The following is a 17,898-nucleotide window of genomic DNA, read 5'->3' as shown; positions in this document are numbered from 1 at the left end:
CATCTCCAACCGAACGGCAAACACTTGTTTGTCGTTCTTGCTTTGCTCCAACCGATCGCCATTTTTGACGTCATTTGATTGCGGATGAACAGTGCGACGCCAATATTGACGTCGCACTGATGAAACACGGCATTTTTTTGGTTTCACTGCATTTTGAAGTGAAAAATGAGATTTTCGGTTCGAGATGGTCTAAGCCTTCCGCCTGTTGCTTTAATATCAATCTGAACACTTACATCTTTAATAGGATTTGCAATATTGGTTGGATTACCGCTGATATACATCTGTGAAAAAGAAAATATTAATCTTCCAGCAGAGTTTAGGACAATATAAAAGGAATATTATGAAAATACAATTAATATTCAAATTTATTATGAGTTTAACTTTAAGAATCGGTCCCATTAAAGTGCCCCAAAACAAGTAGCTTATGCAGTTAAATTAATAACTGATAAAAAAGTGAGCCACCTCTAATCTTCTTTTGTACAACAAACAAATAGAGCACCTTTCCTTCTCCGCTAACACTGTTTCTCTAGATGGAGCATATATATAAACTATTCTCACATAATTTGAAAACAGAGAGATCCTAAAGGCTTGCTAAAGATATCGGCCAACTGTTTGTCATTGATAACATCAGTAATGAAAATATTCTTAAAAAAAAATCTTCCCAGTTCTAGCCCTTTCATGAAAAAGCATATTTTGTTAACAATATAGATAAAATTTTGATTATCATGATGTTAGGAAATACTTGAAGATCTCAAGTAAAACCTAACAATATTGGCCCAAATAGTGAGAAATATTCACAACTCCAAAAAAAACAAAAAAATAGTAGTTTTTATTGCAATAATCAAGATAACGGAAGGAAAATACCAAGATACAATCGATCCTCAATTCGACAGTAGGATGATCTATCTCTCTCAATTCCTAGATGCCGCTAGAGCTCAAAATACCAACTCAAAGAAGAAAAACAACCACAATAATTTTGCATGCCCTAACCCTAATGTGAACTCCTAATTAAAACAAAACATTAAATATAACCAAAAGGCCTAAACAGCCCCCCTCTCTCTTCCCTAAGCTGTGGAGTCCACCCCCAAGGGGACAGCCAATTGAGCCTGCGGGTCAATAGGCTTTCACTTGCTATAGGTGTGTAGCCGGCCCAAGGGTTGGGTCGGCTGGACCAATCCCTCCTAGACCGGTCCAGGCGTATCAATACCCCGCTTCCAAAGAAACACCTTATCCTCAAGGTGGAAAGACGAAAATTAATGTTGCACCATGTGGGCTCCGAAAATTCGGCCCGGCCACCCCGCTGCTTTTCGGGGGGAGTTTATAGATTAAGTTCCGGGGTAAATTTTCGGAAGGCATATTGGGTTTGTAAATAAGACACTACCCAGATATTTCACCCTCATTTTGTAAGGACTTTATGATTTGACCTATAGGTGCAAGCCCCTATAGTTAATTACCCCTCCAGATAATGAGAGAGAACTTTCGATTAAGGTTAGTCGTCAATCAGATACGTAAAAAATACGAGTTATATGACATATAGTAGCAGCATGGACATTTAGGTACATGGAACTAGAAGGGTTGATATTTAAAATTGGAAATTTCACTATCTTGCACTTAAAGTGAATGATGGGGGAATTGATGATGAACCCAATCAATATCATATGGTTCCGTCGTCCCAGGTCATCATGGTCCCTGGTCTACTTAGTCAAAGGAGGTAGTCGACCCAACCTGACAGAAGGATCCTTGTGGGCAGCCATGGTTGCTTCGTCCAAGGGCACCTTGTAGGCCCGGGGTGAGTATTTGTCTAAGGGAAAAATTTTGAATTCACCTTAACTAATAGAGGGATTTGTGCCCAATCGATTATGTTCTATTGATTCATATCTCAAGGATTTAATGTCATAGGGGAGCTTATGGGCTCTAGCCATAATCGTAATTTGATGGTGCCATTTGGCGGCAAACCACTAAGTTAAGAGGGCCTCGGTCATAACTGTTTACCTGCAGTGCTATTTGGCAGAAAAAACCGCAGGTTAGAGTACACATGCCACGTTCTTACTGGCAAGAGATTGTTTGAAAATGAATCTTAGTGATATTCTTGACCAGACATTGGCTCATTGTGAGTTGAGTTTATTTTCATATTTGTCCACCTCAACAAACTGTTACGGAGGGTGGATGAATTTTGCTTCAAGTGATTAATAGTTGAATTTCAATTTTAAACATTTGGATTTTGAAATTTTTGGATTTTGGACTTTCGAGCATTTGAGTGGTATTTTGAGAATATTTGGAGTTAACTCCTTCGATTGAGATCTACATTCAACACGGTCATCATCGGAGTGTACGAGTATTTTCATTGACTAAACCTTGTCGACCCTATCAACTTGCCAATAGAGGATCGGTTCGTCGGTTGTATGATTTTATTTAATGATTTTTTTTCTATTCATAGGCCTTGAAGGCCTAATATGAACATATTAAAACAAATATATCGGATGATACCGCAACCGTATATATGTTTGATGGTTTGATCTGTGTCAACTCCTATTTACCCTCATTGAAGGAATGAGCTCGAACTTGATTTCATTTATTGACCCGTGAAGCATCCCTAGACGTCATGTGTGTACCCGTAACATGCTCGCCCGGGCCCATGCTAGTTTATGATTACACATGCATCTCTTTGTTTTTATGTGTATATATATCGTAGTGCACGTGCGGGGACATTTTGAAAATAATTAATGCTAGTCAATTGTATGGTCAGCTGTCACTTGAACACAACGTTCTATTTGGGAGCTAGTACACACCTTATGTTCTCTTGTATGAGTGTTGCGGATCCGGTGGCGTAATGTCGTACTGTGGTCATTTTTTCGTTTCGTATAGGTAGACTGTCATGCACTGCTTGTTACTTTCTGCAGGTAGCTTGTTGTTCACTAACGAATCTCCTACTATTGTTGTAGATGCTTTCATCTACTGTAGTTCTTTCACATTTACTCGCATATAGCAAGTTGAATGTATAACGGGCCTCCTTCAGTGGCCTGTAGGCATTTACATTAGTTGAAGTCATCTGGCATTTTGTTTGTAGATGATATTTTGTGTACATAGCGGGACTCCTGCAACGGCTCATAGGAATTGGTGTACACTGTATATCCTTCACCTTTGAGTTTTATACAACCATCAATGTAAGCTTAAGGGTCACCCATTCATCAGAAACTTGCAAGTCTCAATAATCTTACTCAATCATGACATTGAGAACTTGGTTGGACTAAGACTCACTCACTTCATCCCTGCAAATATTGATTTGACCTGGCTTTCTCTTCCCAGAATTCATATAAAAATCAACAAGCAATTCATTGGTTATGCCATCATCATCATTTTCTGTTATTGGTTTAAAGAAAGAACAAGTCAATTTAACCTTGGATGACTGTGTCCTTACTGCTACCCTATATGTCGAAATCAGGGGCCACCGCTTCGAATTGATAACTACATCAATTGAAGGTACATAAAACCGTCTGGGAGAGCTATGTGAGGCATCCATTCCTAAAATAATTGTTGTGACCATCAAAATGGTTGGAATAGTATGCATATTTTTGTTTATAATTGCAAGTTTGAGCCACCAAGCTTCGCATTAATTTTTAACAGCACATTTGTCAAATATTGATCATTAGCTCTAATGGGGGCAATGCATTGTGTGTCGACATTCACTCAAATGCATCTAGATATATCATATTATTGTTTTCACTGCATATCGAATCCTTCTATTTGCAACTGACATGTTGAATGTGGCATAGGTCTCCTACAGTGTCATTGAATTTTTTTTTTTTTGCGGGAAACTGGTATGTTTGATTAGTGGACTGTCACATTTACTTGCGTATCTTCCAGTGTTCGTAAGGATTGTTATGTAGTATGTATACTTGCAAGACAGTTGACATTGGTCATAGGGAGGTTTTCAGATTTGTAGCTTGTCCACTGTCATCATTCACAAGAGAATAATTACGCTTGTTTTGCAGTTAATGATTGCCACTTATGAGTATATTAATCTTTATACAAATGATCCTCCATCATTGCCTGCAAATTAACGCTTCACATGAATATTCGTGTGCATTGGAGACTTGTCGTATCTGCAACATATCTCCTACCGCCACTTACAAAATACAATGTATTCCTTATTTATGACCATTGGTAAGCTATTGTATTCATGGTATGTGTATTATCACCATTCATAGGTGATCCATTCTCTATGTATTGCAAGTTCCTAGCTACTTGTCAAAGTCATCATATTCACTATATATCCCTGTAGTTCTTTTGCAATTATTTCGAATCACCTAATTGCATTGAGTTTCATTATCCTTTTATGAATGAATTATGCTTGAAGGAGTTTGGAGTAACGACTTGCAAGTTCGTATTTGGATACTTGTTTATTACAAGTTCTTCCTTATCTTTGAGAGCATCCATATTCATTTAGGAGCTTGTTTCATTAGTGCCCCCCAGTTTCTTAACATGAACTTGTAGACTAACTAATATGGACACTACGGGTATCATGCTACTTAGATGTAGGTTGAAAATCCTTTGTTGCATTATTGAATAGATCATTATACTGCATATTCTTTATTCATAAATTTTACATGTCCACTTGCATCTTGATTATAATTGTGCATCTATCAACATTGATGTTCAATTGATTTTCATGATTGTAAATAATTGAGTTTAAAGTTCAATTCCTTATTGCCCGTTTGAGTTCAAGTCCTCTGCAATGTCCAGATAAAGTTCAAATCTGAGTCCAATTTGATTTCATATACATTGTAGTCTTGTCCAATTTAGATCCATTTTGATTGAGTTTGAATTAAGTCTTTTATTTAATCATTCAAATTTGCATTTATTTAATGTTCAATTAAGGTTCCATGCTATCCAAATTAAGTCCCTGGCTTTGTTCAAGTCATTGTCGTTTCAGTGTTAATATTAATAATAAAAACTGTTATTAACATTAAACCCAAATTAATCCCTATCTTACTGCAGGAGTTTCGGTTCTGGGTGTCGACTAGGAAGGGAAAAGCAAACAGGCTCTGGGGAAGCTTCGATCACCGGTGATGGGTAAGATCAGGCATCGGCTAAGGCTTTGGAAGAGGCGAGTGGGGGAGATGTCAGCGTATGCTTTGGAATCGGAAGAAGCGATGAGAGCTAGGAAGAAGGTCAGAGGAGTTGGAGAGGTCCGAAGGTAGAGTGGAGATCTTTGGTTGGTGTAGAGGGGTTGACGGAGGCGAATCGGGCTTTAGGGTTCGATGACCTAGTCGGCCTGTTTCTTGTATGTGGGTAGAGGCGACAATGATGGATGAGTTCGACTAGATCGGAAGAGGCAGAGGGAATGCAGGGGATTGGGAGCTTCAACTTAGAGGTGGAAGGGGTTCGTGGATTGCGGCTTGCGAACCGAGAGGGGAAAGAGATGTCTAAGGAAGGTTGTCTCGTGTGTGTAAGAAGAGAAATGAAGGGCTTCATGTTTGATTTATTACGCTATGACGCCGCGATCGAGGCAAGCGTGGAATAAGCGATTGAATTTGGCGCCGAATAGAGAGGTATAGGTGACTGCAGCTAGTGACAGGATTTGAGTAGAATATGGGCAGTGGCAGAGGTTTTTAACAGGTATGATTTAACCCCTTTTTATTTCATTTGGCTAAGATGTGGAGGCTAACACACCATCTCATAAGGCTCCCATGTTGCATCATAATTTGGAAGGTCCTTCCACTTGATCAACACCTCATTTACCCCTTCCTCCCTGACGCACCCCTTGTAACTCAAGGGGTTCCAATATTACTCCCAAATCTTTAGTCAATGTTGCTGGCAACTTTGAACACGCAATGTGATCCCCTAAAACTCTCGTCAATTGTGATACATGAAACACTGAATGTATGGTGGCATTGATCCCCTAAACCTCAAACGATACGTACGTCACTGCTCCAATTTTCTCTACTATCTCATAGGGGACAAAATATCATGGAGTTAGCTTCTTGCTCCTCTTGTTAGCAATCATCATATGTCAGTAAGGTCTAAGCTTCATGAACACCCAATCCCCTGCTTCAAACTGAATATTCTTCCTGTGTCCATCCACATGTTTCTTAATAATTTGTTTCACCCTCAATAGATGCCTCTTCAATTCTTCCAACACCATGTCCCTCTCCTCCAAGTACTCCTCTACTGAAGAAACTAGGGTGTTACTTTGCCCAACATGCACATGGTGAGATGGATCTCGTTCGTACAACACTTTAAATGGGATCATCTGAGAAGCAGAATAATATGGAGTGTTGCACCAGTACTCTGCCTATGCTAACCACTTGGCCCACAGCCGGGGTGTCTCCAACACAAAGCATTGTAGGTATATCTCCAAGCACCTATTGACCACCTTCGTCTGCCCATCTATCTGCAGGTGGTAGGCGGTGCTCCTCTTCAGTACTATCCCCTGTAGTCTGAATGACTCTTTTAAAAGTGACTTAGAAACACCTTATCCCTATCAGATACTATAGCCTCCGATATCATGTGCAATCTGACCACCCCCTTGATAAAAGTTGATGCAACTGTCACTGTTGTGTAGGCATGTCGTAGGGGGGAATGAAATGGGCATACTTGCTCAGTCTATTCACTACCACCTAAATCACTGTAAACCCTTCCAATTGGGGTAATCCATCTATGAAATTCTTGAATACATCCGACCTGGTAGAGCTAAAGGCTTTAGTAATCCTCCTGGAGATATGGTCACGTACTTGTTCCTCTAACATATCTCACATATGGCTATCATCTTCTCCACATCCTAATGCATCCCCTTCCAATACAACTCTGAAGCGAGTCTCCTGTATGACTTTTGCACCTCAGAATTACCCCCAACAGCGCTCTCATAGAACTGGAGCAGGTGTGGAATATGAACTGATGTCCTAGGCATCATAAATCTCTCCTGGAATAGAAGCCTCTCACCTTCTAAAGAATATCCTGGGTGGCCACTCCCTTCCTTCAATAAATCAACAATAATCTTTCCCAACTCATCATGTGCACTATCCCCCTTAATGGCCTCTAAATCCAACATCAGTGGTAACAATACTTCTATCACATGTAACTCCCCCATACATATAGACAAGGCATCTATTGCTTTATTCTCCATCCCTAGCCTATACTGGATTTCAAAATCATATCCCAACAACTTTGACAGCCATCTTTGATGCTCCTCTGTCACCATCCTGACAATGAAATGATGTCCTAACAAATAGGGTCTCCACTTCTGGATGACTAACGCAATGTCCATCAATTCTGATGTAGGCAAGGGGGGGTCAAATCAAATCCTAATATTTGATTTTTGACTTCTCTAGATCATTAATGTCAAGTGGAAGGTTAAGCTCATTATGAGCTGATTTTTAGTTCATTTATTGAACTAAAAATTAGCTCATTATTTCTTAAACATTGGCTTTTCTCTTTCCCCCTCTTTTCTATAATTTTCTATTGCATTTTCCTCTCCCTTTTACCTCTTGGACAACTGCGGTTCTTTGATGGCTTTGACCCTTTGGTTTGCTCTTGAATTTATTGCTCGTGGTCCCCCTTTTACCGAAATAAATATGGTTGCTTGGTCCCTGTGCTTGGCTGCTGGAATCCGTGATGTATTTGCTTGAAACCGTGGCTTTATCCCTGTTTTTTGCTGTGCCTTCTGGGATTTCGGTATAGTGCATGTTGACCTTTCATTCCCTCATTTATTTGAGTATTTGAAGGGTTTTTTGGGCTGTTTTGGGACAGATTTGTCTTTTTATTTACCCCTTTTAATTGAATTAATTAGTGGTTATAATGGCTGTTTGTATTCCTCTTTTATGCCTATACATAGAGGAAGTTTTGTGGCTGTTTTAGTAGTGATGATTATGATTTTTTGGAGAGAAAACCTGAGGTTTTTTTTGGAAAAAGCTTGAGAGCTTTGTTCCACTTCTTCTACTTCTATGGAAATCTTGCGAGCTCTTTCCAATCTTCGTCTTGGCTTCTAATCTCTTTCGTCTCTCCGCAAGTATCCACTCCATTGTATCATTCTTCTCAAGAAAATGCAGTTTTATGATTGATGTTTATGTCATGTCAAAGTTTGTAAGCGTTCAAGTTATAATTGTCGTTTGTAAGAGTTTTTGTTTGTAAGTCCTTTTATAATATTAAAATTGTGTTTTGTTTTGTTTAATTAGTCTAGTTTTTATGAGTTCATGTCATTTTCTATTTCTTAGAAAGGTTTTGATTTTGTGATCAAAAATTTGGGTCCCTCCCCAAATTTTTGATTGCATCAAATTCCCTCTCACAGACTGATTTCAGCCTGGCCCTAGTTGTCAATACTTGGTTGATGACTCTGCATGAGTACTGCTCTCAATCCATATCCAAAGGCACATGTGTTGTTGGAATATAAGCCCCAACATCCTCAATGAAAATGATTAACTTAAACAAAAATTGGATTCTAAAATGTAAAGCCCAATATATGTTCGTTTTTTAGTACCTCTGAGTTTCCCCTCAGAATCAACAACTCCTCTTCCTCTCCTTGACTCTCATTCCAAGAATTCTAATCAAAATTGATCCACGTCATCCTTGAAATTCCTAAAGATAAAAAATCTTTAAACAAGAATTTTATTAATTTTAAAATGAAAGCCTTTAACCAATATTTTGATTATTTAAAAAGAAAGAAAGTCATTAGTTTAATTATCAAATGCTTAAGATGTAATTAATCCATATCCTAAAATTAAATAAACCTCATTCAACCAAATATCGAATAAGGGAAAATCTCTGTTAAAATTTAAATTTATAAATTTTGTTATTGAATCTATAAGGAAATGATATTTTTTTATCCATTGGGATAATATATTATTTTTCTTATGTCGTGTTCGATCAAAAAATATGCAATTTGTTAAGGACGAAAAAATTTTTCCGGCAGTATGATAGATGCACCCATCGTGGATGAGGATCCCATCTTGGGGTAAGAAGTAATGCAGTTAATAGATAATCACTACCCACATAAGCAATCATAGACCTAGAGTAGCTACGATAGGGGAAGGAAGGAGAATGCTAGCAAGGGTTGCATGACCAGGATGCTTGAAAACAAGTGTGCTCTCGGAAAGTGAGCAACAAAAACAGGATAATGTGCCAGTGCGTAACAAGTTTTGGGTGGGGCACATATAATAGGCAAGTGTAAGCAGTAGCTGTAGAAGATAGCTAGACAATATAAGGCATACGACTATAACATGCAGGTAGGGCACAATTAGAGTGTGTGACTTGCAGCAATGGGGAGCATACAGTGAGGCTGCGATTTAAGGAATTCGGAGAAGAGATGGCGGGGAGCCTTTAGGGTCACTAGAGGGCTGCTCTATTTATTATAGTAAAAAAAATTTAATATTCTAAAAAAATAACCAAGGGTATATGATGTGAAACATTCAAGGATTGCACATGAAATTCATTAAGATTCACAAAGTTTACTCAAGTAAGATTAGGCCTTTCGTAAATTAAGATTCAAGCATTTTCCATTGAAGAAGTATTATGATAAGCAATTTCAAGCTAGTGTTTAGGCACGATTAATAATGAATCTCAAAGTTCACAACAAAGCAAATGCGGGAAATTAATAAAATCCCACGACTAATGTTTAGAAATTTCACAATGAGTACCTTGATCACTCACACTCAATTCGGGTTAGCGGGAGAAGGCCTTTAACAAACTCAACGATGCCACGAAGATGGTGGCCACACCAATGGCCTTTAGCCACGGAGAAGTTGACGGTGACGAGGAGGGCGTGAATGCTTGGCTTTCGAGACTCCAAGTGTGCTTCGAAAATTGTCGGTCGTAGATGCTTGCAAGGATCGGGACGACTCTCTCCAAGTACTCTTCCACGGTGGTTTCGTCTTCAAATCCTACGTCGAAGCACGGTGATCGTAGGATGTTAATGCTCCCGTCGGCGTTGAAGACTAATCCCCACTCAAACTCCGGATCCGCCATACATACTTGATGTAGAGGAATTCTTCCGAAGGGAAGGGAGCTAGGAGGCGGTGAGGGAGAGTCTTTGAGTTGAAAGGAGGAGGAGGGGATGGAGAGGTGAGCCGGCGGGATTTCCAAGGGGAAAAGGGGGCTCGGCCACGGTTGGGAGAAGGGGTGATGTGTGGTGGGGAAGAATTTAGGTAGGGTGAATGAAGCAAGAGATTTACTAAAATCTGAAATTAATTTCAGGTTTTAGTAAATTTGGAGGGAATTACTTGAAGATAATTTCAAATTCAAACAAAGTAATTAGGGCTTTAATGAGCCATTAAGGGGGCTCATCAAAGGGGTGGCCGGGCTATTATGGGGAGAGGGGTTTTAAATTTCTTAAAACTGAAAGTTAATTTCAGTTTAAGTAAAAGAGGAGGGAAAGATTTTGAAATCAAATTATGATTTCAAAAACGGTCATGGCATTAAACACACCATTAATGGGAATTCCTCCATGGGTGGCCGGCGGCTTGCATAGGGGAAGGGGAAGAGGAATTAGTGGAGAGCTAGGTTTCCAATTGGAGGTGATGATGTGGCGATGACATAAAGATTTCAATTTAATTTTAAATTGAAATTAAATTTGTCATGAAAAACTTTCCAAATTTGGAATTCCAAATTAGGAAAGATTTTGAAATTTGAAAATTCAAATTTCAAATTTGATACTTGTGGGTGGAAGGGTCGGGTGGATGAAGGGGCGTCACCGGCAAGGTGGCCGGCCGAATTTGGGTGCCGGTCGGCGGCGGGATCCTCACAGGGGCGGCGGCAATGTGGGAGAAGGATTTCTTGTGGAGGGGAGGGGGAAGGAGATGGATTGGAACACGATCGAAAAGATAAAATTCTAACCACGAATCGAGGACTCTTCCAACGATTGGTGGGCCTTGCGGTTTGCTCCCCCTTGGAGCTCTCTCTCTCTCTCTTCTTCAAGCACTCATGCAAGAAGACAAAGAAGAACAAAATAGCTTTTCAATTCAATCATCATTAACCATAATACAACATGAAATGACCTATATATAGGTCCCAACATAAAAGGAAATACAATGACTCTTTTGCCCTCGGGGCTACACTCATGACTCAGCTTATACTAGGGGTACAATAGGAAATAAAAAGAAAAATGCATAAAAGAAATACATAAATAATTAGAAATATAAACTCTGAATCGCGGCCGTCGATCTGCGTTGTCTACGGCGATACACATATCTGAACCTCTGGTAGATGTCTACATCAGTATATCACTCATTAAATATATACCTTTTTAAAAACTTTCACTTTCTTATGTAAGATGTCTTTTTTATGGCATCAATGCCCTGGAAAATGAAGGCACTATTTTAAACCAACTATACAATAAAATGCGCCTATGCAACTGCAATAGCGCACAAAACATTAAGCACATTGATGTGGACATCAGAGCATGACTCGTATATCAGAGGCGTGGTCGACGATCTACGGCCACGATCACATCGATGTATTTTGAGTTATTTCATGTATTTGTCTTATTATGTTATTTGTCTTTTATTATTAGTTATGTTTGTACGTTTTTACCTCTTACTTGAAGGGAGGTCGTATGTAAGCCCTAAGGGCATTGTTGTTTTTTATTTTGAATATTATGTACGAGGCTATATATAGCCCCTCTGTTCTCTTTGAAAATTAATGAATGATTGATTAAAAAAATTTCTTCCTTGCATGAGTTCTTGTGGAGCTTGAGAGTTTGATTGGTGAATCCCTAGGAGAGGGATCTCGGATCACCCACCAATCTTGGAGACGGCCGAGTTCGTGGTTCTTATTTTCTATCTCTTTTTTTTTCCTCCTCCCACCACCACCATCCGACCATACTACCTCCGTCCCTAACCTAATTGTCGGCCATCCTTGTTTTTCCCACTCGACGGCTAGATCCGGCCACCCCACCACCCACGGCCCCTCCACCTTGCTGCCAGCCCTTCTTTGGCCTCCCTCCCAATCCCCTTTGCTATTAAACCTTTCCTAATTTATTTTTCATAATTTAGGTAAGACAATTAAAGGCAAATTCAAATAAATTTGAATTTGAAATTATTGCCTAAATTAGAAATCCTAATTTTGGAAAGTCTCCAAATCATAGCTTTTGAATTTTAAATTAATTTGGGATGAGATCTTTCTTCCCAAATTTAATTTACTAATTTAAGCTAGCACTAATTGCCACATTAAATTCCCTCCCTCACGTTGAAAATATTTCCAAAATTCTGGCCACTATTTCTGCACACATTTTCAGCCTCCATCACATTGGAAATATTTCCAAAAATCTGTCATACTTTTGCCCACAATTTCAGACTCCCTCACATTGGAAATATCTCCAAAGTATGTCATATTTCTGCCGACAATTTCAGCCTCCCTCACGTTGGAAATATTTTCAAAATCTGGCCCATATCTAACCGCCTCCTCCCTAGCAGCTTTGCTGGGTTTGACTTCTCCAAATCCCCTCTAAATCTCTTCCGGGTGATGTTTCCCTGCTCACCAAGTTTGCTGCCATAATTTCCTGCATCTACCCCTTGGTTTACCTCCAACCTAAAGGTTCTCAAAGGCTGCCTTAAGAGGACAACTAGCTGTCCATTAGCATCCACCGGCACCTTTCGACCGTACCACCATCGGAGATAAGCTCCTCCCTCTCAATAGGAGCCTTTAAAGGAAGTACTAACTAGTGTGCTCAACACTTCAACACTAGAGAAACTACTTTTTCTCTAAGTTGAACCTTCAATAAAACTACGACGAACTTCTTCAACATCTCGACTACTTGTTTCCGGACTTTGACTAAGGTGAACTTCTACCCCTCTTCAATTACCTTTCTAATCCCCTAATCTTGTAGGTGATGACGAATCACAAGGAGCCGAGTTTCGCCTTATGCCTAAGCTTAGTAAATGTAGGATTTTGTTTCGCCATTGCCAAAGCTTAGTAAACGTAGGATTGAGTGCACTTTCTATGCTTCTAATCTAATTGTTAAATTAAGGATTCTGTTGAAAGCTATTTACTTTGCATATTATTGAATTTCTAACTTGTTTTGATTCTCCAAGTGCTTGGCATGTGACTTAGCCTAAACGGAAGTGACCGCTCTTATGTTTTATCCTGTCGTTTGGAATAGCTAATAGAAATAATTGTTCTTGTTCTTTTCAATTCGTGCAATTTCTTACCACATACATTTAAAAGCATAGTAGTTCTACATCACACATGCTGATGAATGGATTTGATATCTATTCATACATGGCAAAACAAAAATCATGCAAACCAATTTCTAATGAATTCCGCTAGCTTAAAAAATATTAGAAAGTGATGCTGGAACAATAGAAAGAAAACAAGAAAGATCATAGGTTTGATAATGTTTTATGATTATTTTCTCATCACTGATAAGTTGAAAATGAAAACATTAGAGGATGAACAAGACAAAAAAAGAAAAAGAAAAAAGATCGAATGAAGAGACAAGTGGTATATATGTTGGAGAGAATAAGTTCGTAAGATAGCTTCTATATCAGAAAGTCATTAAACAGGGCCAGCAACATTCCTTTTCCAACAAAATGGATATAAGAGAAAATTGAGAGGGAGAGACGGCAAGGAAGGTTCATACCAACATAGGAGCCCAAATGACGCATATCAATATGAAGAATAAGCAATATCCCACTGCAAAATTTTGTCATTCTGCTCTGCTTTTGTCCTAGTTTACGAGAGGCTCTATTTAAAACAGCATCACATTTGACGAGAAACAAGCTTGAATAAATATCTTCCAACTATCAAGAAAAGCAACATCAGTTTAACAAAAAAAATAAATAATAGGTTTCAACAAATTGAGCCTAATCACAAGCTCAATATATTTTCTTCACAAGTAGCATAAATATCTTGAGACAGGCAACATTTTATTTGTCGAAGCACAATGTCCAAATCAACTCCTATATCAAGAAGAAGGCTATTTGTCCAGCTATGATAAAATAACACTTAGCTATACAAGCTAAATAAGCATAAAAATTTTTCACGAAAGTGTAAAAATGCAACATTCCTGACGATAGTTCATAGCTTGACTGTGTCAACAATAAGCATTACAATGAAAGGTAATATTAACAAATACTAGTGGATTGCACATCAAATAATTTTTAGCCCACAACTCATAGCATAACTATCAATAGAATGTCTAAAACATTCAACTTCCTTGAAAGTGATGCGTTATCAATTTATACGCTTATTCTCAAAGGAAAATGATACTGACCCAAATTATTTTCAAGAAAGACCGTCTTTAATTACATTTTTGAGTTTATCAATTTAACAAACATAATTGCGATAATGTTAATGCACGTGCTGATCAAATTGAAGTATAATGAGCTTATCCTAAGAGTTCAGGGAAGTTTATCAAGGAATATGATAGGAAATACCTGAGTCCACAAGTAACCCTAAGGTAATACTTGAGTTTGCAAGCAATCCCAAGCAAAACGGATGAGCAAACAGCAGCATTTCTGCTGTTTACAGCAGAAATCTGCACCAAACCAGAGGAAAACGGATGGAAAAATTGAGAGAAAATCAAACAAAAGTTTGTATTTCACTAGTAGATGAATAAAACAACAAAGATACAAATCATCCTCAACTCGAGATGAGGATTGATCTCTCCCAAATCTCTAGACTCCGCTAGAGCCCAAAGAAACCTAAATCTAAGAGATCTCAAATTTCAGCCAAATTCAAGATGCCCAAACCCTAGGAAGGCAAAGTATTTAATGCATACAAATCAAAAGGAAATCCCTAAACAGTCCCTACATTCAAATTTCTCTCTCAAAACCCTCAAAAAAGTTTCCTAAAAAGCTCATGCACGGTGTGCGGCTCGCTCAGCATCCAGCGGGCGGAGATTTCTCCGCCCTGTTCACGCTGGGCCGGTCCCGCACGGACCGGCTGGACCAGTCCACTGGACTGGTCTAATTTGGGTCTCCGAAAGGATTCTGCTCATGGGTTCGAATGCAAAGAGTACGATCACACTATCCCGTAGGATAAAATGATTGTAGGCCTTTACAGTCGACACAAGCAGGACAATGGAAGAGCAGATCGAGTTATATATACAATTAGCCATGGAAGATAGTGACTTTCGCCTACGCACTTCGATGGATAATAATATATATAACCCAAAATTTCATGAGATTTCTCCCATTCGATACATCAGCTCGAATGGAGTTTATTTGATTGTGGAGATCGGTTTCCTACGGGCGCAAGCCCCCGTAGTTAATTACAACTTAGACCTCAGTCTAAGAAAACTCTCGATTAGAGATGTTAGATTATCTTCTCAAAAGTGAGTTTAGCGCAAAAGAATTTCTAGGCTTTCCTAATCAAAGGGATACATAGGCCCAATTTAGTTTAGTCAACATGTGTGGTTCAACATCAACACTCGGCCGGTCTAAGGAAGAGAAAGCTAGAGAAAAAGAATAGACACACAGAGGGGTGTACAATCGGGGCTTATGCTTGCCTAGAGTGAGCAGCCGGCTAACATTCTAAGCACAACCAATCGTCCTATATGCGTACAAGATATGAAGGCTCTATCCTAATGAATCAAGGATTTATAGTTTGAAAGGCTTAAATCAAGGACTCTATAATATGCAAATGAATAGACATATTGCCACATATGATGCATGAAACATATGCATAAGTAAGAAATGTCCTTAGGTCCACTAATGTAATGCATGCATGTAAGTAAAGTGAATTGTGGAGAAAAGTGTGTAAAAATGCATGCATGACATTCAGAGTACAAAAAAAGTGAATAAATACAATAAGGGTGCCCTTCAGGCAAGATACCCGCATCACACAACAATAGAAAATCATCCTAGCGGTGCCCACTTCATGTGGGAAAACAACGATGCCCATGGCACAATAGGTGGCCTACTCTACAAGCCTTCTCTAAGGCTCACATAACGTGGGGAGGTATCATACCCAAAACCAGAAAAAGGTAACATCCTAGCGATTCCCACTTCGTGTGAGAAAAACAACGATGCACACTTCGTGTTGGAAAACAACGATGCCAATGGCACAATAGGAGGCCTACACTACAGGCCTAAATGACCCTAATGGTCTCTAGGGCTCACAGAAAATGGGGCAAGCTTTGACCTGTAGGGCCAAAGCTTCGTTAGTGAACTAACCTATGGCTGGCTACCTAAACATGCTAGAATACATATTAACAATATGTGTGTGGAGTGTAGCAATTCCGATAAATAATTAAGAGTTCGTTACAAATTGCAAAGATCGTACCTGATTGTGATGCTGCCATTTACAAGTTCATGAGCAAATGATCCCAGATTGTGGCGCGGCCACTTAAAAGCTCCTAAGAAAATGCTCCTCTTTAATTCTCTATCGTCATGATCCAATGTACCTCGCAAAATAAGATAAAAGAGAAATATACAAATGAGCGTAGATGCCATTCAAAAAATAAATGCAAGTACATAAAAATATAATAAACAGGAAATTTAAGTATAACATTTATATAACATGTACATGTAGTAAACACTGAATAACAAAAGAAAATGTCAGCCTAACCTAGGGCTAAAAGTCGTGTTCCAACCAAACAAGTCTAAAGTGTGTGTAACAGGTTGTCTAGTTTTGGATAGGTCCTATGTAGGATGATTAGTTCAAATTACTTGCATTTGATTTGTTAAAGAACTAAAAGAGAGATTTTTAGTTGAAATTTAAATATTAATTTTTTAGGATTGATTTTAAAGATATATTTTCGTATTATTTGATTGATTATCACCTTTGTTTCACACCTAGGCCGTGAGGTTTATTTCACCCTCCTTGGGGCTAACTTAATAGCCTCGTAGGCTTGGGTTACCCAATGGTAACCAATTTTGTTGAATTATTCAGTTGGTTATAGATTAAAAAGAAAGATGAATTAGGCAATTTATTATCAATTAAGGTTTGACTTAAACCAATTAAGAAATTAATTTTAAAGTTTAACACTCCATTAAATCCATTCATGGCGTTGTGCCACCAGGCTCGAGGAACCAGGCCTCCTTAGGACACTTAGCCCCGCAGTCCGGAGTAGTCCATCCAATAAACTTCATTTTTTGAGTGGTTGTTATGTATTAAGGGGTTCGTTTATTGATTTTAAAATATTAATCTAAGGTTTGATCTTTAGGAATCTTTTATACTAATAAATTTTAATTTTAGATTTGAATCTCCTAAGTTTAATCTACATCTTTTAGACTTTAAATTGGTTAGAAGCTTATTATTAGATTAGTTAAATTTGATTTTAGGTGTATGTTTTGAATTTGCAATTTAATGATTACAAACGTTAATAATACCTTGATAAAAATTGAATATTTTTTTTAGTATATTTTAAGAGCTAGATTATAAATAATTGGTTAATTATTAATGGATTAAAGAAAATTAAACCTAGGAAAACGTGTCGCTAAGTTTTTATTTTGATGTCTCTATCATATAAGGAGCATGCACCTTAAATCTATATTATCTAAGACTCAATCCTTAATTTTTGTCCTTATGTGTCACTAGTATTGTAGGGAACGAAAGGAGGTTTTGTTTTCTAACCCTTAGGACATTTACAAGCATCGAATACCAAAGCATAAATAAAGAAGCGGTAGAAAGACTAAAAACAAAGTAAGAGACGACTAAATGCAATAGAAAGAAAAAAATGAAAATCAAACATAAAAGGAATGTATGCATTGTTGTTGTTGGGCACACTTGTTTGAAGCAAAGTGTGTATCTAAAACAACCTTTCCCCTAATTCAATATAATATGAATAGGGAGAAGGTTGCTTTCAATGCCCTTTGTTGTTCCCACAATCCAAATAAGGCACTTGATACATTTGAAACATCTACCTACAATACCCTCCAAATAAAACCCCAAAGCAACTAAGGAAAACAAATTCCCAAAACTAAACTCAAAATAAGATTCTCTTTTGTTTCATATTTATCCAAA

The 17,898-nt window shown here is 38.2% G+C and overlaps 1 protein-coding gene and 1 long non-coding RNA gene across 9 annotated transcripts in view; both read right to left on the bottom strand.

Annotated features, from left to right (window-relative positions):
* LOC110113401 (piezo-type mechanosensitive ion channel homolog) overlaps positions 1 to 17,898 on the bottom strand; it is a 157,927-nt gene that overhangs the window by 114,332 nt on the left and 25,697 nt on the right. The gene's annotated exons all lie outside the window — the stretch shown is intronic.
* On the bottom strand, positions 5 to 16,660 carry LOC114578673. Its single transcript, XR_003699654.1, has 3 exons — positions 16,216 to 16,660; positions 13,571 to 13,730; positions 5 to 281 (listed from the first exon to the last, which is right to left on the bottom strand). It is a non-coding gene; the product is annotated as an uncharacterized LOC114578673 (long non-coding RNA).

The sequence above is a fragment of the Dendrobium catenatum genome, unplaced genomic scaffold, assembly GCF_001605985.2.
Source record: "Dendrobium catenatum unplaced genomic scaffold, ASM160598v2 fragScaff_scaffold_156, whole genome shotgun sequence".
NCBI classification, from domain to species: Eukaryota; Viridiplantae; Streptophyta; class Magnoliopsida; order Asparagales; family Orchidaceae; genus Dendrobium; species Dendrobium catenatum.
Note: the sequence above shows the minus strand (reverse complement) of the source record. Positions and strands in the feature narration are given on the sequence as shown.